The following is a 22,032-nucleotide window of genomic DNA, read 5'->3' as shown; positions in this document are numbered from 1 at the left end:
CTTTCGCCTCCCAAGGGAGCTGTTCAGTTCCACTCTGGAGTGAGTCGAGTTTAAGGGGCCGCCAGCACAGAGCCCGTGGGGTGCTCTCCTGGTTTCAAAGGATGCCCAAACTGCAGTTTTTTAATAACGTCTACTACAGCTACACCAAACGTAAACCCAACCTACTTGTTGCAAAAGTCCATACCACTTAGAAGTCACCCAGCCAACTTGCAGCGTAATCTCTTCCACTTGTAAGTCTCTGAGCTGCAGCAATACCTAAGTGCTCTGATAAAACATGAATAAAAACTATGGCTTTTAATCTCCTCTTGGAGAGAAGAGAGTCTCGACCCTGGATCTCAGGTTTTCTATGGAGGGACTGTCAGATATCCTGTAAGAGTATCCCATCCACACAACGTCTTGCCATTAAACAAAGCAGAATGTGTGGTGACGGAACTCCAGGTTGACAGAGCCTTGTCCTTGTTTCAAACAATGTGCTAACAAGGTGCTGAACAGAGTGCCAGTGGCACAAAGGATAACGCTTATGACTATGGATCAGAGGATTCTTGCTTACGGAAACCATGAGACTGTGTATGAGAGAGTGCGTAAATGTAGGAGTGGTACTTGTGCAAGAGGGACAGTGAAGTGCGCATGATCAGAAAGATCTGAAGTTTGTGCCAAGACTGCCATCACAAGTGGCAACTCCCATATGGTCTAGCGGTCAGGATTCCTGGTTTTCACCAGTTCGACTCCCGGTATGGGAAGCCTTGAGCGTTTTTGGCCAGCAGTCGGACTGCAGCAACCTTAAGGGGGTGGGCTTGTAGGGGAGTCTTATAAGCCTTCGATAGCTCAGTTGGTAGAGCAGAGGACTGTAGGTAATTAAATGATAAATAAACATAACACTATGAACTGAAATAACCTTTGATTGTGGACACTTTTCCCAGCAATGAAACTGTTTTCATCTGTTCCACGTACTGAAAACATCAGTTCTGCTATGCCCACGTTTTCTCCTCCATGATCACCTCTTACTCTGCAACAAAAACATGACCCATTATGCTGGTTTGCAATTACAATTTACTTATTAAAATTTTTATTTATGGACTACTTAAGCAACCCTGCTGAAAAAAACAGCTTAAATCAGCCTAGGCTGGTTGGCTGGTTTTAGCTGGTTGACCAGCCTGGTTTTAGAGGGGTTTTGGACATTTCCAGGCTGGTTACCAGCCTTTTTCAGCAGGTCTTAGCTGGTCAGGCTGGAAAATGACCAGCTAAATCCAGCTAAAACCAGCTTGACCAGCCTGGTTTAAGATAGACATAGCTGGTTTTGGCTGGGCTCCCAGCCTGGCTAGGTGATCAAGCTGGTTTTAGCTGGTCATTTTCCAGCCTGACCAGCTAAGACCAGGCTGGAAATGGCTGGAAACCAGCCTGGAAATCGCCAAAACCCCTCTAAAACCAGGCTGGTCAACCAGCTAAAACCAGCCAACCAGCCTAGGCTGGTTTAAGCTGGATTTTTCAGTAGGGAAGTAGTAATAAAGTAAAAAAAAGAGGGGGGGGGGGGTGGAGATTACAACTCAATAATACCTTTTTGGAAATCCGTGTCTCCACAGCCTCATTGAAAAAGGCCAAATGTGTGTCTGAGCGGTTATTGTTTGCAACCCTTAGGTACATAATCTGTAAAATGTAATTGAAATTGCACAGTATGAGAGATTAGTTCAGTAACAAAAACTTACAGGTATAGTTGCATGCAACAACTACAAGATTTCAAGCAAAGATGTAACCACCTGGCCGACCTTCGGTAACATTACACATTAAAAAATCAGGTTATATTGTAATCAATGTGTCAACTGTAAAAAACATTACTTTGTAAAAAAAGTAAAAACAAAGTAATGGCTTTTTATAGTTTTTTTTATTAGTTTATTAACTTCTATATATGTTTATCTTTGAAAATACTGCATGATTAATTACATGAGTTTGTAAGTTTAAAAACCAAAGCACTAAATTGAGTGGAATGAGCCAATGACTGGTTTTCTGCTGCCATCTATAGATTACAATGTTAAATGATAAATGACAATTGTATGTCACATTGATTTGAAGTGTTTGTTTTCAATTAAAATTTTACAGTAAAGCAAAGCATGTTCTATTGCATTCAATGAGCCAAATTTTACCAAACAACTTTATGGGACGGCATACAGTCATAAGGATAGATATATTAAAAACTTTAGTGCACATACCCTACGAAATAATGACAATAAGATTTTAGCACAACATGCTTAGTCTAAACCTTACTAAACAATAAAGTTTACCTTTCTGGAATAACCATCTGTTCCCCCAAGATGACAATGTTGTACCTGTTATACAAAAGAATATAATATTTCAAAATAAAAAAGTAAAATAAGTAATAATATAATTTGATCATGTTAAATTAATCTTAGCAATGTTATTTCAACCACTTTTACTTTTTACTAAACTGAAATGTTATAGATGGCTTGCAGACATACCTTATGAGTTTATGGTTGGTGTCAATGTGCACCATGTACTTCGGGTAAGGAACAGAGTAACTTCTACTAGCAATACATCTCAGGTTTGCCATCCTAGAGAGAACACCAACACTGTCTACACGATGCATGGATGAACACACCCTATCCACTGTACAAGGTGCCCCTGAGAAGGAGGTAGAGCCCCCTCGAACCATACGATATCCAGCAGTCTGGCATGGAGTTCTTAATCCCTGTTACAAGGGCATCAAGCTCTTCATCTGTACATGTGCTGTACAAACCTCTCACAGACAAACCATTTTCTGCCATCCTCCTGAATATGGTTGCACGGGACACACCAAGAAGATTGGCAATAGATTTGACAGGCAGTCTAAGTTCTATTAGATGTGTAAGGTGGGCAGCTGACACTGAAACTCTCGGACGTCCATGTCCTTGTTTTGTTTCAGCTCTACTGAGACGGACACTTCCTCCACATTCCTTAAATGCTGTAGGAGAATGTTTAGATTGCTAAGGGCTGAGATGACATCCTCTGGAACATGTATCAATTCAGCCAAGGCACTGATATGCACCATTTCCTGTCTACAAATAAACTGTATATAATCTGTGTTTAGTGGCTGTCTTTCTACAGCACGAACCAGTCGATTGTGGAGTCGTTGCATAATGTATTGCAGGAGAGACAAATAAATTATATAAAAAAGATGCATTTCATTACATAATCATGTAACTTACACCATGTCAATTTATACAAAATATATTTCAAGAGTTTCCACTTAGATATGCTTGGCGTACAAAGCATGTTGGCATGCTGTCCCGGGAGAGAACCCTGAGCTCGGAGATATTTGAGCCCAGGGCTCCCGCCCGGTCGATAAGCAATCAGGAGATCCGAGATCAGGTAGGTCTCGAGAGCTCCCCCTTTTCAGAAAAGGGAGGAAAAGGAGGAGAAGGGGTGGAAAGGGGGGGATTCTTCCAAACGAAAGATAAAACATTAGGGAAAAAATGATCCATTTATAGTAAACTAGGATCACTCTGATTGGATTATTACTGATTACAGATGAGTGGCCAGACGTGCTCAATCATATCACGTGCTCCTCTCGAAATTAGTTTATGAAACTTCACTTCAAGAGTTTTCACTTAGATATGCTTGGCGTATAAAGCAGGTTTGGCATGCTGTCCCGGGAGAGAACCCTGAGCTCGGAGATATTTGAGCCCAGGGCTCCCGCCCGGTCGATAAGCATATCAGGAGATCCGAGATCAGGTAGGTCTCAAGAGCTCCCCAAAATGCTAACTCGGGACAGCAGCCGTGTATTTCGAAGAATTTCCCCCCAAAAAGCTAGAAAGTTTTTGCTATATCCGGCTGCTGGATATAGAGGATATGGAAAGGGAAAGAGATTAGGGAGCTCTAGTTGGAGCAAAGTGTGAAACAGACTCCTGTTGGAGCCTGAGCGGGGGGAAAGGGGAAAGGTGACTAGTGTAGGGGGCCAGAAAGGGGTGACCAGGGTTGACTCATTAAGAATCAAAACAAAATATGCTCGAGGAACACTCCTGACGGAGATAGAGCTGGGAAGTGGCAGCGCTATATATATATATAAATATATATGTATATATGAGAGTACATAAATATATATATATATATATAATGGGGTAATCTAAGGCCTGGAGGGGGCAATCAGAAGACTTCTGTGAGTCGGAATAGGCACTGCGGGAGTTGGGGGCAGCAATTCTTATTATTTGCCGTCTCCGGCAGAAATCGTGAATTGGGATTTGGGTGGTGGAGATTTCTGCTAGAGGGTGAGTGGCAGGTTTGGCGAGACTCCTGTGGGAGTCGATGCTCGAGGAACACTCCTACTTGGAGATAGAGCAGGGAGTGACAGCGCTCTATATAAATATATAACCATGGACGAGAATCCATAGATATATATAAATAATGAGTTTCAGTGGCCTTGGGGGGGGGCAGTGACATGACCCCTGCGGGGGTCGGCGCCCGGGGAACAGGGCAAGCTGGCCGACTCTGACAGGAGACTGGGAAAAAGGGGATTTGGATGGTGAAGACTCCTGTTAGAGGGTGACGGGATGAGTTAGGTGCTCGAGGAACACTCCGTGAGGAGATGAAGCGGGGAGTGACAGCGTTATAAGTAAAAAATATATATGTCCATGTACTTGCGTACATAGATACATATATATATACACACACAAATCCATACATACACGCACGCATACGTATATACATATAAACCCACATACACGCGTATACTTCTATACATGTGTTTATACATACATGCATATACAACATCTACGCCCGCACAAATACATACATACATACGTACGCAAACGCATACACCCATATATATGCAAACATATAAGAGAAATTTGCTAAGGCCTGGGGGGGACAGTGAGATGACTCCTTCGGGAGTCGAAGCTCGGGGTAACACTCCTGCAGGAGTCAGAGCCTTAGGGGGGGCAGGGTCTGGCAGGAGTCGGGAAATGGGAGGGGGCTGTGAAGACTCCTGCAGAAACGGCCGGGGGTGGCGGGGTGACGAGGGGGCTTGTATGCACCTTCGATTTACTATGTGACTGGGGGAGAAGGTTGAGTGTTACTCAGTTTAAAAGTAAGGGAAAGGAGGAGGGAAGGTGGCTGGGTCATGCCCTCGCCCTTGAGTAGCTGTGGGTTGATGGCTGGCGAGAGTCATCTGGGCTTCTTTGAGGTGCCTTTGGCGAAGACGTATGCATGTCTTTAAGGCATTGGATGACCACCTTCCCAGGGTCTGGATCTGTTGTTGTAAAGCCCTTTGGGCTTCTGTGGTGGCTGCTCATATTCTGAAACAGAGTATATACAGGAATCAGAAAGTGTAATTCAACACCTTTAAATACCTTTAAGACTCTTTCAATACGTTTAAAGACCTATAACCACTTTTCAACCAGAAATACTGGCGATATTATCTTACAATATATTTACTAAATATTAAAATGAAAGAAATTAATCCAAACTAAAACATACATATGGAATATAGATCTATAAAATCTAGCCGATTCAACATGTCCCTATAGAGCTGCAGAAATAATGGTGTTGCCTTGGTAACTGTGGTAAATAAGCAACAAGCTGTCAAATCTACTAGGATTTTACTGATTTCGTAACTACGCCACATCCTGATATTCACAGATTTAATACAGTCAAATTTTACCATACAATGATACCTTGTATAAAATAGATAAATTTAGTACATTGCAGGAATCTAAGACTATCTAAACTTTTAATGTCCTCAAACTTTTCTATATTGACTTATCTCCTTAACCCCTCGCAGAGGCCCTGTGAAAAGGGGGACTGGAGAGTGAGTGGGAGTCTGAGAGGCGGAGAATGCTATGAATCATCTCTTAATTCGGAATAGTGTTACTGGGCAATTGTCAACTATAAATGGGGAGGGGGAGAGGGGAGGAGGCAGGGGGAAGGCAGAGGGAAAATAAGGCTCGGCGGAGCGTCTCTGCTGTTGCAGAGGTGCAGTGGTAGTCAGCATTGGAGCCTTATGAGTGCTAAATATTGTCAGTAACGATATGTAGAGATGAAGTAACAGAGGGGCTCAGCTAGAATGCCAGTGCAGTAGTGCTATGGGCGAATGTAACATGAAGCATCTCTGCTGTTGCAAAGATGCAGTGGTAGTCAGTATTGTATAGTTATGCATGTTCCTGTAAAAAAATTTATTGTCATTAGTGATAAGTAGAGGTGAGGTGAGAGTCAGTAGTGATATGTAGAGATGAAGTAAAAGAGGGGCTTAGCAAGAGTGCCAGTGCAGTAGTGCTATGGGTGAATGTTACTTGAATCATCTCTGCTGTTGCAAAGGTGCATTGGTAGTCAGTATTGTATGGTTATGCATATTCCTGTAAGAATAAAAATACTGTCAGTAGTGATATGTAGAGATGAGTAAAAGAGGAGCTTAGCTAGAGTGACAGTGCCATGGTGTTATTGGTGAATGAAACTGGGTGGAGTGTCTCTGCAGTTGCCGAGATGCAGTGGTAGTGAGCATTGGATGGTTATGCATGTTCCCGTAAGAATGAAAAATATTGTTGTTAGTGATATGTAGAGGTGAGTGAATGAGGGGTCGGTTAGAATGTCACTGCAGTTGCGCTGTAGGCGGGGGGGGGGGTGTAGCTCAGCTGAGCGTCTCTGCTGCTGCAGAGGTGCGGTGGGTCAGTATAGAGACAATATGTGCTCCTGCAGAAGCATCTATTACTGTATTCATGGGGGGTTGGGAGTGTGACGATAGTGGTATTTGAAGTGTAAGTGTATATGACTTGTTTAGAGCATTGCTGCTACATCAATTGACACTTGGGTGACCTCTAAATGGGTCAGAGCTGTGGTGAAAAGAGTAAATGGAAGTATGGGATAGTTTGAGTTTGGAGGGAAATTAAAGGAAGAAAAGAGGAGAAGAGGGCTAGAAATGCATGAGGGTGGAGGTCATTTGGAGAAGATCAGCTGGGCTTCCGTGATGTGGTATTGTTCTCTTGAGGTGTAAGAAGCGAATAGTGTTTGAAATGGGTGAATGGGGGGGGGGGAGCTTCTTAATAAAGAAGGCAGAGCTTCCTCCTCCTGCCTAGTTAGATCAGCTATGATGGGATGGAATGTGGGATTGAAATTATGTTAATTCAGACTTTTCAAAAACCAAAAAAGGGCTAGTGTGAATATGGCCTCAAGTGTGTGGGCTGTATGAGGCAAAAAGGGGCTAGTGTGAATATGGCCTCAAATGTGTGGGCTGTATGAGGAAAAAAGGGGCTAGTGTGAATATGGCCTCAAGTATGTGGGCTGTATGTGGCAAAAGGGGCTAGTGTGAATATGGCCTAAAGTGTGTGGGCTGTATGAGGCAAAAGGGGCTAGTTTGAATATGGCCTAAGGTGTGTGGGCTGTATGAGGCAAAAGGGGCTAGTGTGAATATGGCCTAAAGTGTGTGGGCTGTATGAGGCAAAAGGGGCTAGTGTGAATATGGCCTAAAGTGTGTGGGCTGTATGAGGGGAAATGCATCTTTGTGAAGAGTGTGAATACATTTGGAAATGGATGTAGAGTGTGATGGGTTGAATAAGGGTAGTTTCTGGAGCTGGTAGCCATGACCTCTAAAATGAGAAAACAAGAAAGAATTAGAGATTAAATGGTCACGACATGGTACATGTACAGCAGACATAATTAAATGTTTTAGCTGATATTCGTGCAAGGTCACTTCGTAAGAGCGTGGGCAACTGTGAATGGAAGCGCCTTTGTTAATACATGTTACAATAGCTTAGATGTCACAATGTGCAAGGGTGTAGAAGTGGACATTCGTCCCCCTGCAGGGTGGCAGATGGATGAAGAGCTGAGGATATGGGCCGGGTCTTGGCTGGTGGTCCTGGAAGTACCTCTTGAAGAGCAGGTGAGGTTATAGTAGGTGAAGTGGAGTTAATCCCTTAGTGTTATAGTAGTTTGTTTAAAAGCAAAATGTATCTAACAGAGTCAGTGGATGAAACGTTATTCTACTGCCAGAAATGTCCTCTTTGTTCGTAGCAGTCAAGCAGGAAGTTGTTTCTTCGCTGTTTCTCATCCCACTGACTTGCCATTATAAGCATGACTATAGCACTCATGTGTATTGATATAAGAGTAGCTATTGGCATGTTGCAAAAGAGCTTCAATGCTTTGTGTTGAATGTTTTTCACTGGCTGGGTAATACTCTTTTCGTTGGTTCCATGGCTATCAGATTAGATGTGGCAGAGGGGTTATTATTTATTTATAATTTTTATTTTTTATTTATTTTTTTTATATAAATAAAATGTAAATAATCAACTGCCAACATCAAACCTTTAACTTCAAAAAACGATGTCACCTTAGTAGGAACTGTGTGAATGTACTGTTTGTCATGGGCTTTTACTAAGTCCAAGATAAATATCATCATGTTCGGAATCTTAACGTGATTGAAAAATCTCGAGCGTATCTGGCCGGATTCATTCACAAAGTCTTAGCACTCAGTCCATTCATGAAACTGTCAAGAGATAAGGCGGGGTCATCTAAAGTTTGGAAAGCTCATTGGATGGTGACATTTCTCCTTTTGGCTCCTTGGAGTATCCGTCAGAGTGCAAAAGGTCGGCGGCCGTTTTGTCAAGCAAAATCGCTATAGTGTTTGTGCTTGAAAGACTATTCTGCTGCACGCGCTCCAGCAGCTGGTTTGACTGAAAACAGTGCATCCTTCCATGGACGTTTATCAACATATGAATATGTTGTGGACTAATGTTTGTGGAAAAGATTGCTTGGTCAGTTGCGATCGAATTACTTCTGCAGTCAGAAAGTTATGGATCTGTGGACAGGCGGGAGGTTGAGAGGTGAGTTCTTTATTGAAATCATTTGATTCACGCTGGTCTCGTCTTTCAAAACTTTTATAAAATGTTTAGTCTTTGTTAGAGTGTAGTTATGTAGCGAAGCTTCCGCTTAAAGCATGTACGTTACCGAAAGTAGACCTCTAGGATATCAGTGAGAGTCAGGCTTCATAGAAATGGCTTGGATCACCGGCGTCTTGAGTTTAATGGAAGGTGTGGCTTGCGTTGAGTGGGGCAGTAGTAGAAGTTGGAAGAGCTGGTGGGCCGTCTTGCTGTAATTCAGGCTTGATAGCTGGCGAGGCGGCGGCTGAAGTTTTGGGGAGAGCGGGGTTCTGGCTGGAGTTGTTGTTGTTGCTGTTTGTTTGTTTGTTCTTCCACGTTGAAAGGTTTAAACAATGCTGAAGCCTAGGTTAAATGCTGGAGCGTTTGTAGCGTTCTTCCAAACAAAGATAAAACATTAGGGAGAAAATGATCCATTTATAGTAAACTAGGATCACTCTGATTGGATTATTACTGATTACAGATGAGTGGCCAGACGTGCTCAATCATATCACGTGCTCCTCTCAAATTAGTTTATGAAACTTCACTTCACGTAGTATGTGTCACCGTCACATTTGTACACAAGCTTTAAATGAATGCTTTTAGTCTCCTAAATTCATATAATAAAGAGAATGACAAAATAACGTTATTAACCGGTTAACTGTAAACGTTTCTGTTCAGAACAATTAAAGTTGATCTTTTTTTCGTTTTTGTTCCTGAAAAATGTCATTTGTTTCCGTTTTTCGTTGCCGTTTCTTGAACCGGTTCGGAGCCCTGCTTAAAATATTGTAATCATTATACTTGTATAATATAGATCTATACATTATTGGCAGCAATGTATTATCTAATTTCAATTTTGCATTTATATCTTATTTTATTTCAAATGTTTAATAAATGTTTATAATAATTTACTAATTAAATTTACTCTAATATTGCAGAAAACACATTGTTTACCAATCCACACTAACAATAACACTAACCTGTTCTTTTTAAAGGATAAAAATGGAATAAAAAGTGTACTTAAAGGAAGAGGCACCAGTTCCAGCTGCCACAAAAGGCAATGGACACAGAATAAAATAGGTTGCTCAGGTGAAAAAGACACAGAAGCAGGGATAACAGCAACAAACATCATAAAAGAAAGAGAGATAGACTCTGTTGAACTCATAAAATGCAGACATACATTCAACATGTGTCTACTTCAAGGGTACCCCTTTCTCTTTTTTTTTTGCATCCAACTAAACAGATGGGAGTTGAATTAAAATAGATAGATGGATTGACATTTTAATAAATGAAAAAAGTAAGAAATAAAACGTAAAAGTGTACAGCTTGTTTGTTTGCATAAATGTATAATTTGAATGGTTTAGAGTAATGGTTGATTTTTATAATTGCCCATAATCTATTTGTATACTTTTATTTTATTTATTTTTTGTTTGTTTGTTGTATTGTTTATCTGTTAGAACTCATATTGTATTGCTACCAACAGCAAGTGACTTTTCAAACATCAAAAATAAAATAAAAAATAATTATATAAAATACATTCATTTGTATTTGTCCCACATCCAGGTAACACCATTAGTCGTCAAATTGCCTAGAATGGCGTGCTTTTCTTTTGAAGGCTCTACCTAGTAATGCTCCAGTAAATGTGTGAGGAGCCCTGCTGCTAATGACGAGTTACTCAGAAATCAATGCACATTGGCCTTGCCTTGGATGGACCTTCTGCTACTTTCCTGCAAGGCCAGTCTTTTAATTCATCATCTTCATCTCGGGCAGCAGCTCTACACCATCTTGAGGTTCCATAATGTAATGGATAGCACTCTGCATCCAGCGATCTAAATTCAAATCTAGATGGGACCTGTTTTTTTTTTTTTTTGCCAGCACCGCACAAAAAAGCTAAAATAGCATTCTATTCCCTTGAAGGCCAGAGAATAACAGTTACTATGGGTTTTCTAGGACCCTCAAGTCCAGCTGCTTCACCCTCAAGTCCACCTGCTTCCATTTGACCAAAACGCTATCTTTCTCCCAGGTGGTCACATCGCTTCTGGTGATGATTCCTATGGGCTAATCGACAGCACTCTGCTATATATTTAGTGCTTTGATTTCCCACTGCGGACGCGCCATCGAATAAAAGAAAACTGTGACTTGATAGGGCTTCTGAAGGATTGCAATGATTAGTACTACACAGAACCGGCAAAGCTGACGTAAGGAAATTCGCTCTAAACCCTCCAGGTGCAACCAGCTTTGCAATAAAAGCCACTGTGAAAGGCATGAAAACACAAGTGGAGAATGCGGGCATCGATCCCGCTACTTCTCGCATGCTAAGCGACCGGTCTACCATTTAAGCTAATTCCCCTTTTCACAATCAAAATTGAACATTTTAGACGTGGTCGAAAAAGAAAAAATAAGATCACATCTGTTCTGTGGTGGCTTCTTTGCCCTGCCTGCCATTTAGTCGTCAAATTGCCTAGAATGGCATGCTTTTCTTTTAAAGGCCCTACCTAGTCCTGCTCCAGTAAATGTGTGAGGAGGCCTGCATGCCGAATGACGAGTTACTCAGAAATCAATGCACATTGGCCTTGCCTTGGATGGACCTTCTGCTACTTTCCTGCAAGGCCATTTTTTTAATTCATCATCTTCATGTCGGCCAGCAGCTCTATATCATCTAAAGGTTCCATGGTGTAATGGTTAGCACTCTGGACTCTGAATCCAGTGATCTGAGTTCAAAAGCTAATTCCCCTTTTCACAATCAGAATTGAACATTTTAGACGTGGTTGAAAAAGAAAAAATAAGATCACATCTGTTCTGTGGTGGCTTCTTTGCCCTGCCTGCCATTTAGTCGTCAAATTGCCTAGAATGGCGTGCTTTTCTTTTGAAGGCCCTACCTAGTCCTGCTCCAGTAAATGTGTGAGGAGCCCTGCATGCCGAATGACGAGTTACTCAGAAATCAATGCACATTGGCCTTGCCTTGGATGGACCTTCTGCTACTTTCCTGCAAGGCCAGTTTTTTAATTCATCATCTTCATCTCGGGCAGCAGCTCTACACCATCTTGAGGTTCCATAATGTAATGGATAGCACTCTGCATCCAGCGATCTAAATTCAAATCTAGATGGGACCTGTTTTTTTTTTTGCCAGCATCGCACAAAAAAGCTAAAATAGCATTCTATTCCCTTGAAGGCCAGAGAATAACAGTTACTATGGGTTTTCTAGGACCCTCAAGTCCAGCTGCTTCACCCTCAAGTCCACCTGCTTCCATTTGACCAAAACGCTATCCTTCTCCCAGGTGGTCACGTCGCTTCTGGTGATGATTCCTATGGGCTAATCGACAGCACTCTGCTATATATTTAGTGCTTTGATTTCCCACTGCGGACGCGCCATCAAATAAAAGAAAACTGTGACTGGATAGGGCTTCTGAAGGATTGCAATGATTAGTACTACACAGAACCGGCAAAGCTAACGTAAGGAAATTCGCTCTAAACCCTCCAGGTGCAACCAGCTTTGCAATAAAAGCCACTGCGAAAGGCATGAAAACACAAGTGGAGAATGCAGGCATCGATCCCGCTACTTCTCGCTTGCTAAGCAACCGGTCTACCATTTAAGCTAATTCCCCTTTTCCCAATCAAAGTTGAACATTTTAGACGTGGTCGAAAAAGAAAAAATAAGATCACATCTGTTCTGTGGTGGCTTCTTTGCCCTGCCTGCCATTTAGTCGTCAAATTGCCTAGAATGGCATGCTTTTCTTTTGAAGGCCCTACCTAGTCCTGCTCCAGTAAATGTGTGAGGAGCCCTGCATGCCGAATGACGAGTTACTCAGAAATCAATGCACATTGGCCTTGCCTTGGATGGACCTTCTGCTACTTTCCTGCAAGGCCATTTTTTTAATTCATCATCTTCATGTCGGCCAGCAGCTCTATATCATCTAAAGGTTCCATGGTGTAATGGTTAGCACTCTGGACTCTGAATCCAGTGATCCGAGTTCAAATCTCGGTGGGACCTGTTTTTATTTTGCCAGCACTGCGCAAAAAAAGTTAAAATAGCATCCTGTTCCCTTGAAGGCCAAAGAATGACAGTAACTCTGGGTTTTCCAGCACACTGATAAGAGAACGGCCGGTTAGCTCAGTTGGTTGGAGCGTGGTGCTAATAACGCCAAGGTCGCGGGTTCGATACCCGTACTGGCCAAATTTTTACTCTCTTATGCCTCAGATGCACTTAAGGGCTCAGCTTGGTCTCACAGACATCCCTGCTGCAGGAAAGTTGTATCATGGCAGCCGAAATAGCTCAGTTGGGAGAGCGTTAGACTGAAGATCTAAAGGTCCCTGGTTCGATCCCGGGTTTCGGCAAAGCAACAATGTTGTTGTTCTGTTTTGGGCACAGGGTCAGTTGAATGAAAGTCACCCAAAAAGCCTATCCGCTTCACCCTTAAGTCCACCTGCTTCCATTTGACCAAAACGCTATCTTTCTCCCAGGTGGTCACATCGCTTCTGGTGATGATTCCTATGGCCTAATCGACAGCACTCTGCTATATATTTAGTGCTTTGATTTCCCACTGCGGACGCGCCATCGAATAAAAGAAAACTGTGACTTGATAGGGCTTCTGAAGGATTGCAATGATTAGTACTATACAGAACCGGCAAAGCTGATGTAAGGAAATTCGCTCTAAACCCTCCAGGTGCAACCAGCTTTGCAATAAAAGCCACTGTGAAAGGCATGAAAACACAAGTGGAAAATGCGGGCATCGATCCCGCTACTTCTCGCATGCTAAGCGACCGGTCTACCATTTAAGCTAATTCCCCTTTTCACAATCAGAATTGAACATTTTAGACGTGGTTGAAAAAGAAAAAATAAGATCACATCTGTTCTGTGGTGGCTTCTTTGCCCTGCCTGCCATTTAGTCGTCAAATTGCCTAGAATGGCGTGCTTTTCTTTTGAAGGCCCTACCTAGTCCTGCTCCAGTAAATGTGTGAGGAGCCCTGCATGCCGAATGACGAGTTACTCAGAAATCAATGCACATTGGCCTTGCCTTGGATGGACCTTCTGCTACTTTCCTGCAAGGCCAGTCTTTTAATTCATCATCTTCATGTCGGCCAGCAGCTCTATATCATCTAAAGGTTCCATGGTGTAATGGTTAGCACTCTGGACTCTGAATCCAGTGATCCGAGTTCAAATCTCGGTGGGACCTGTTTTTATTTTGCCAGCACTGCGCAAAAAAAGTTAAAATAGCATCCTGTTCCCTTGAAGGCCAAAGAATGACAGTAACTCTGGGTTTTCCAGCACACTGATAAGAGAACGGCCGGTTAGCTCAGTTGGTTGGAGCGTGGTGCTAATAACGCCAAGGTCGCGGGTTCGATACCCGTACTGGCCAAATTTTTACTCTCTTATGCCTCAGATGCACTTAAGGGCTCAGCTTGGTCTCACAGACATCCCTGCTGCAGGAAAGCTGTGTCATGGCAGCCGAAATAGCTCAGTTGGGAGAGCGTTATACTGAAGATCTAAAGGTCCCTGGTTCAATCCCGGGTTTCGGCAAAGCAATGTTGTTGTTCTGTTTTGGGCACAGGGTCAGTTGAATGAAAGTCAACCAAAAAGCCTAGCCGCTTCACCCTTAAGTCCACCTGCTTCCATTTGACCAAAACGCTATCTTTCTCCCAGGTGGTCACATCGCTTCTGGTGATGATTCCTATGGCCTAATCGACAGCACTCTGCTATATATTTAGTGCTTTGATTTCCCACTGCGGACGCGCCATCGAATAAAAGAAAACTGTGACTTGATAGGGCTTCTGAAGGATTGCAATGATTAGTACTATACAGAACCGGCAAAGCTGACGTAAGGAAATTCGCTCTAAACCCTCCAGGTGCAACCAGCTTTGCAATAAAAGCCAGTGTGAAAGGCATGAAAACAGAAGTGGATAATGCGGGCATCGATCCAGATACCTCTCTCATGCATGCTAAGCGACCGTTCTACCATTTAAGCTAATTCCCCTTTTCACAATCAAAATTGAACATTTTAGACGTGGTCAAAAAAGAAAAAATAAGATCACATCTGTTCTGTGGTGGCTTCTTTGCCCTGCCTGCCATTTAGTCGTCAAATTGCCTAGAATGGCGTGCTTTTCTTTTGAAGGCCCTACCTAGTAATGCTCCAGTAAATGTGTGAGGAGCCCTGCTGCTAATGACGAGTTACTCAGAAATCAATGCACATTGGCCTTGCCTTGGATGGACCTTCTGCTACTTTCCTGCAAGGCCAGTCTTTTAATTCATCATCTTCATCTCGGGCAGCAGCTCTACACCATCTTGAGGTTCCATAATGTAATGGATAGCACTCTGCATCCAGCGATCTAAATTCAAATCTAGATGGGACCTGTTTTTTTTTTTTTTGCCAGCACCGCACAAAAAAGCTAAAATAGCATTCTATTCCCTTGAAGGCCAGAGAATAACAGTTACTATGGGTTTTCTAGGACCCTCAAGTCCAGCTGCTTCACCCTCAAGTCCACCTGCTTCCATTTGACCAAAACGCTATCTTTCTCCCAGGTGGTCACATCGCTTCTGGTGATGATTCCTATGGGCTAATCGACAGCACTCTGCTATATATTTAGTGCTTTGATTTCCCACTGCGGACGCGCCATTGAATAAAAGAAAACTGTGACTTGATAGGGCTTCTGAAGGATTGCAATGATTAGTACTACACAGAACCGGCAAAGCTGACGTAAGGAAATGCGCTCTAAACCCTCCAGGTGCAACCAGCTTTGCAATAAAAGCCACTGTGAAAGGCATGAAAACACAAGTGGAGAATGCGGGCATCGATCCCGCTACCTCTCACATGCTAAGCGAGCGCTCTACCATTTGAGCTAATTCCCCTTTTCACAAGCCAAATTGAACATTTTAGACGTGGTCAAAAAAGAAAAAATAAGATCACATCTGTTCTGTGGTGGCTTCTTTGCCCTGCCTGCCATTTAGTCGTCAAATTGCCTAGAATAGCGTGCTTTTCTTTTGAAGGCCCTACCTAGTCCTGCTCCAGTAAATGTGTGAGGAGCCCTGCATGCCGAATGACGAGTTACTCAGAAATCAATGCACATTGGCCTTGCCTTGGATGGACCTTCTGCTACTTTCCTGCAAGGCCATTTTTTTAATTCATCATCTTCATGTCGGGCAGCAGCTCTATATCATCTTAAGGTTCCATGGTGTAATGGTTAGCACTCTTACGTTACGTTAGCAGGCTTACGGCCATACCACCCTGAGCACGCTAGAGGGAGCTAGAGTGAAACAGGAAGTGTGAGGCTGCAGACGGGAGAGAAAGGCTCTCCCTTTGTTTTGGTTTATTTTGGGTTTATTTAATAGTTTTTCTTTGGTGATAGTGGGCATTTTTTGATTTTTCTGTTTTTAAACCACCTGACAGCAGCACGTGTGCTTGCTGGAAGGTGGTTAGCACTTTTTTTTGAGAGAAAATGGACTCACAAAGTAACAGCACAGATTTGTTTGAAGAAGCACGAGGGGAAAACATCACAGGACGGACTGGAGAAACACAAAAAGAAAACAGCACTGGATTAGGAGGGGGAAGACAACTGGAAAACAACGTTGGACGGGAAGGAGGAAGAAACATGGCAAACAAAGAACGACAAGAAAACCAACAACAGGAGAGGCAACAAGAAAGAAGTGGAAAAAGATACATGAAGGAAGCAACGGTGATTCTAAATGTGGACAAAGTTAAAGAGGTGAGAGTTTTGGACATTATTAATGCAGTAACTGAAAAGTGTGGATTTGGAAAAATTCTTGCAATCAGGCCAAGACAAGACAAAGAATATGAACTAACTTTAGAAAAAGAAGAAACATGCGATAAACTGATGGATGGACTAATTATAAAAGGAGAAACATGTGAAGTGAAAATGCTACAAAATAGAGACTATGTGGTTTCCTTCATGCATTTGCCCGCTTACCTGGATGATCAATTAATTTTAGATAAATTAGAAGGCTGGGGAGTATTTCCCATAACAAAAATCAAAAGAAGGCTTTATCCGGGCACAGAAATAGAAGATGGAACACGTTTTATTAAAGTGAGATTCCCCAGAGAAGTGATATCTCTACCTTACAGCACAAGGCTGGAAACGGCAGAAGGTCAGCAATATTTTAGGGTGATGCACAGCCACCAGGTTAAGACTTGTAGGCTGTGCATGAGCCCGGACCATATGGTCAAAGATTGCCCAGACTTTAAATGCTATAAATGTGAGGAAAGGGGACATTTTGCCCGGGACTGCGATGCCATTAAGTGCCCGGACTGCCAGAATTATATAAATAAGTGTGAATGTTGGATGGAGGAAGAGGAGGAGGAGGATGAGATCCAGGTGAGTGGGCAAATGCATGAAGGAAACAGTGAAAGGGAAAGTTATGAAGAGGAACAAACAACGGCACAAACAATACAAACTACAACAGAAGAAATAACATTGGATGAGGAGAAAACAAACGAAGAAAAGGAGAAAGAAACAGAAACAGACAGTCAACAAATAGAGCATGAAGAGGAGGTAGCATGAACACCAATGGACATAACGTCTAGCTTCAAAAACGTGTTGGATGTGATAGAAAAAGAAGATCTTAAAGAACAAAACAAGGGAGCAGACAGAGAGACTGGAAAACATGAAGAGGAAGTAGACAAAGACAAAATTGAGAAAAGACAAACAAGACGATCGGCAAAAGCTTTATCAAAAATAGAAACTGCTAGAAAAAAAGGTTTGAAAAAAGGACAACTGAAAAGCCACAACAGATATGATTCTTTGAGAGGTTTGGGAGAAGAAGAGGACTGAGATGACGGTTTTTATTTCCTTTTTCCTTCTTTTAATGGTTTTAAATTGTGTGTCTTTTAATGCAAGAGGTTTAATGGACTTAAGAAAATTCCAAAATGTAAAAGAAAAGTGTAAAAGAGAAGAAATAATTATTTTACAAGAAACAAATTGGAAAAATGAGGTGATGGATGTATATAAAAAAGAATGGGATGGGGACTTTTATTATAGTAATGGAGATGGGAAAGCTGGGAGAGGAGTAGCAATTTTAATAAGAAAGAATGCACTACAAATGAGTAAAGTAATTTATAAAGACAAACAAGGAAAATGTATGATTTTAGAAATAAAATATGAAGGGAAAGATATCATTTTAGTTAATGTGCATGCACCCAATGAAGAGAGTGAAAAGAAAAGCTTTTTTAACATATTGAGAAGGTTTTTAAATGACTATAAACAAATAATAGTATGTGGGGATTTTAACACTGTTTTTAGCAGACAGGACATAACAGAAGGTATGGTTTTTAAATCAGACACAGGAAGAAAAGAACTAAAATCACTAATGGAGGAAAAAGGAATGATAGACATTTGGAGAGAGAGAAACGGGAAGAAAAAGGAATTTTCTAGAAGACAAATAGTAGGGAATTTTGTAACTCAATCGAGAATAGACTATGTGTTATGCACAAGAAATATAGAAATTTATATAGAAAAAATAAAGTACGATGAAACTGTTTTAAGTGACCATAAATTTTTATTGTTTAATTTTAATACAGAAGAAATACAAAGAGGCCCAGGGGTGTGGACATTAAATAGTGACATTTTAAAAAATGAAGACTATGTTAAAAAAATAAAAGGAATAATAGAAAAGGAAAAAGGAAACCAAATATATAATGAAGACAAAAGACAATGGTGGGAAAATGTCAAATATCTGATTAAAAAAACTACAATACAATTTTGTAGAATAATACGAAAGAATAAAAGACACCAAGAAAAAACAATAAAAGAAATCTTAGAAAAAGAACTAGAAAAAAATGAAAAAGACATACAAAAAATAAAAGAAATGGAGGAAAAACTGAAAGAAATTGAGGAAAAGAAATATGAAGGAGCTAGACTAAGAAGCAAAGCAAAATATGTAGTAGAGGGAGAAAAATGCACAAAATTCTTCTTTGATTTAGAAAGACAAAAAGGAAAAGCAGAAACGATAAAGATAATACAAGGAGCAAAAGGAGAAAGCATAGAAGGAAATGAAGACATTTTAAAAGAAATAAAAACATACTATGAGGAGTTATTTAAAACACAAGGAGTTGATGAATTACAAATGGAAAAATTATTAAAACAGATAAAAACTAAAATAGATGAAGAGGATAAAAGAGAATGTGACCAAGAAATAAGAGAAGAAGAAATAAGAAAAGCAATAGAAAGCTTGAACAAAAGGAAAAGTCCAGGAATAGACGGGTTAAATAGTGAATTTTACGTATGTTTTAAAGAAATTTTAATACCAATTTTAACTGAAATTTTTAAAGAAATACTGCAAAAAGAAGAATTAAATGAAAGAATGGGAATGGGATTAATGAAATGAATACACAAAAAAGGAGAAAAGACATTGTTAAAAAATTACAGACCAATCACAATGTTAAACACAGATCTGAAGATTTTAACTAAAATTTTAGCAAATCGATTAAAAGAAGTGATGCCAAAAATAATACAAACAACACAGGCCTACGCGATAAAAGGAAGAGACATAGCAGACATAACAATGAGCATAAAAGACATCATAGAATATATGAAGGACAAAAAAGAGGAAGGATATATCATAAGTTTGGATTTTGAAAAAGCTTTTGACAGAGTTGAACACCAGTTTTTATTTGAAGCACTTAAAAAGTTTGGTTTTGGAGAAGTTTTTAGAAAATGGATCAGGATTTTATATAAGGGTATTTTAACACAAATTAAATGTAATGGCTTTTTAACAGAATGTTTTAAAATAACAAGATCGATAAGGCAAGGATGTCCTCTGTCAGCACTCTTATATTCACTTGTGGCAGAATCCCTGGGCCTAGCTATCAGTGAAGAAGAAAAAATAAAAGGAATGGAAATTGAAGAAAATAAAGTAAATAAAATGTTTCAATATGCAGATGACACTACATTAATAGTAAAAGGAAAAGAGAGTGTGAAAGAAGCAATGAAAATAGTACAACAGTTTTGTAAAGGATCAGGAAGTAAAGTAAATGAAGACAAAACGGTTTATATGAAGTTTGGAAAGGAGACAGATTTAACAGAATGCACCAATTTTAAAGAAGTAGAAGAAATAAAGATTTTAGGGGTTTTAATGGGGAAAGATGCCAGAACAGCGAGAGATAAGATGTGGGAGGGTTTTTTATCAGATATAGAAAGGAGGTTAAATTACTGGAAACTAAGAACACTGACATTAAAAGGGAAAGTTTTGATTATAAATGTTTTAATGGAGTCTAAATTGTGGCATGTTTTATATGTTTTAGAAATGCCAATGTGGATAGAAAAGAGGTTGAAAAAATGTTTTACTGATTTTTTATGGGGAGGTAAGCCACCAAGGATTGCTTTTAATACAGTTGTAGGGGAAACAGACAAGGGTGGGTTGGGATTAATAGATGTAGAACAAAGGAAAAATAGTTTAAGAGTGAAAAGAATAAAGAAGTATCTAGAAAAAGAAAACAAAGCAGAGTGGAAAAAAACAATGAAGTATTTTTTAAACAAATGTGGTCATTTTAACATGGGAGATGGGATTTTATGGATGAAAACAAAAGCTTGGATGACAGAAAACTTACCTGAATTTTATAGAGAAATTTTAAGTGCGTGGGGGAACTTTTTAACAAAAGTGCAATATAATCCACATGGAAGGGAAAACATTTTAAACCAACCTCTTTTCTTGAACAACAACATTTTAAGTCAAGGGAAGGTTTTATTTTTTAAGAAATGGATAGAAGTTGGGATTTTAAAAGTAAGAGACATTTTATATGAATTTAAAGAAGGCTTTTTAACTGAACAATATGTTATAGACACAATGGAGGAGGCGAAAGAGGAATACAACAGAAGGGAAATTGAGAAAAATCTTGACATAATTAAACAGGCAATTCTGAAAGAATGGATACGAAGCATAGACAATTTTGAAAAAGAAAAAGAAACAAATGAAGTGTGTGTGAAACTAGGAGAAAAAATACACGATTTTAAAGAATGTACTGTGAAGAATATTTATTGTTTTTTTAGAGAGAAAGTTTTTAAAGAACCAACAGCAAACAAATACTGGATGGAAAAATACAATGTAAAAGCAAATGAAATATGGGGAAACATGAAAGGAAGGTATGTAGAAACAAAAGTCGAATGTCTAGAATTTTTAATAAGGCACAAAGCAATATTTTCAGATGTCATTTTAAACAAGATAGGGATGGAACAAAGTGCAATATGTAAAGTATGTCAAAAAGAAGAAGAGGGTTTTTTACACATGTTTTTATATTGTCAAGAATTGGAAAGTTTTTTAAAAGATTGTAAAGTTTTAATTAAAGGACTACTTGGAGACTGGGATGAAAATGAAACAGAATGGAGCAGAGTATTGATGTTGGGATGGAATAAGAAAAAGGAAAATAAGAAAATTGTCAACCTATGTATCATGCTGATGAAGAATGCAATGTGGGAAAGAAGAATTGTGGCAAAAAAGAGAAAACTGTGATGGATGTATGGGCAATTTTAAGGAGGAAAACAGAAGGATATATGGAAAAACTGTATATATATTATAAAAACGAGGACAATTTAGGTGAACTGCACAAAATCTTGACGAACAAAGCATGTCAAGTTTTTAAAGAAATGAATTGGAATTTACCACAGTTTTAATGTTTTTGATTCCAAATGATGTTTTAATATGTATTGTATTATGCTTCACCGTGTAAAATTGTAACTGAAATTATTTAAAAAAAAATAATAATAAATAAATAAAAAAAAAAAAGACAATGCCTGATCTCATCTGAACTCGGAAGCTAAGCAGGGTTGGGCCTGGTTAGTACTTGGATGGGAGACCGCCTGGGAATACCAGGTGCTGTAAGCTTTTTTAATTGCTTCATTTGGCAAAAAAATAAATAAATACATTTTTTTTTAAAAAAAGAGGTAAACTATTGAGGGGCCAAGGGCATTGTTTCTGTCGGTGCTGTTTCAAGGCAAGCTGAGCGGCGCTCGGCTCCTGGTGCTGCGCCTATTTTTAAATAGCCAACTCTTGACTGCTACTCTTGCTTACGGCCATACCACCCTGGCAATGCCTGATCTCATCTGAACTCAGAAGCAAAGCAGGGTTGGGCCTGGTTAGTACTTGGATGGGAGACCGCCTGGGAATACCAGGTGCTGTAAGCTTTTTGAATTCCTTCAAGGAGGAGGACCGTGGTAGCATCAAATTGCTGTCTCAGCGTATAGTATCAGAACTACTCAC

The 22,032-nt window shown here is 40.2% G+C and overlaps 7 non-coding genes across 7 annotated transcripts; all 7 read left to right on the top strand.

Moving 5' to 3' along the window:
* Positions 1 to 12,750: 12,750 nt before the first annotated feature.
* On the top strand, positions 12,751 to 12,822 carry trnaq-cug (transfer RNA glutamine (anticodon CUG)). Its single transcript has one exon. It is a non-coding gene; the product is annotated as a tRNA-Gln (tRNA).
* Positions 12,823 to 12,931: 109 nt separating this feature from the next.
* On the top strand, positions 12,932 to 13,005 carry trnai-aau (transfer RNA isoleucine (anticodon AAU)). Its single transcript has one exon. It is a non-coding gene; the product is annotated as a tRNA-Ile (tRNA).
* Positions 13,006 to 13,093: 88 nt separating this feature from the next.
* On the top strand, positions 13,094 to 13,166 carry trnaf-gaa (transfer RNA phenylalanine (anticodon GAA)). The gene has a single exon. It is a non-coding gene; the product is annotated as a tRNA-Phe (tRNA).
* A 767-nt stretch (positions 13,167 to 13,933) lies between these two features.
* trnaq-cug (transfer RNA glutamine (anticodon CUG)) lies at positions 13,934 to 14,005 on the top strand. Its single transcript has one exon. It is a non-coding gene; the product is annotated as a tRNA-Gln (tRNA).
* Positions 14,006 to 14,114: 109 nt separating this feature from the next.
* trnai-aau (transfer RNA isoleucine (anticodon AAU)) lies at positions 14,115 to 14,188 on the top strand. Its single transcript has one exon. It is a non-coding gene; the product is annotated as a tRNA-Ile (tRNA).
* Positions 14,189 to 14,276: 88 nt separating this feature from the next.
* Positions 14,277 to 14,349, top strand: trnaf-gaa (transfer RNA phenylalanine (anticodon GAA)). The gene has a single exon. It is a non-coding gene; the product is annotated as a tRNA-Phe (tRNA).
* Positions 14,350 to 21,837: 7,488 nt separating this feature from the next.
* On the top strand, positions 21,838 to 21,956 carry LOC130223576 (5S ribosomal RNA). Its single transcript, XR_008836703.1, has one exon. It is a non-coding gene; the product is annotated as a 5S ribosomal RNA (ribosomal RNA).
* The last annotated feature ends 76 nt before the right edge of the window (positions 21,957 to 22,032 follow it).

The sequence above is a fragment of the Danio aesculapii genome, chromosome 4, assembly GCF_903798145.1.
Source record: "Danio aesculapii chromosome 4, fDanAes4.1, whole genome shotgun sequence".
NCBI classification, from domain to species: domain Eukaryota; kingdom Metazoa; phylum Chordata; class Actinopteri; order Cypriniformes; family Danionidae; genus Danio; species Danio aesculapii.
Note: the sequence above shows the minus strand (reverse complement) of the source record. Positions and strands in the feature narration are given on the sequence as shown.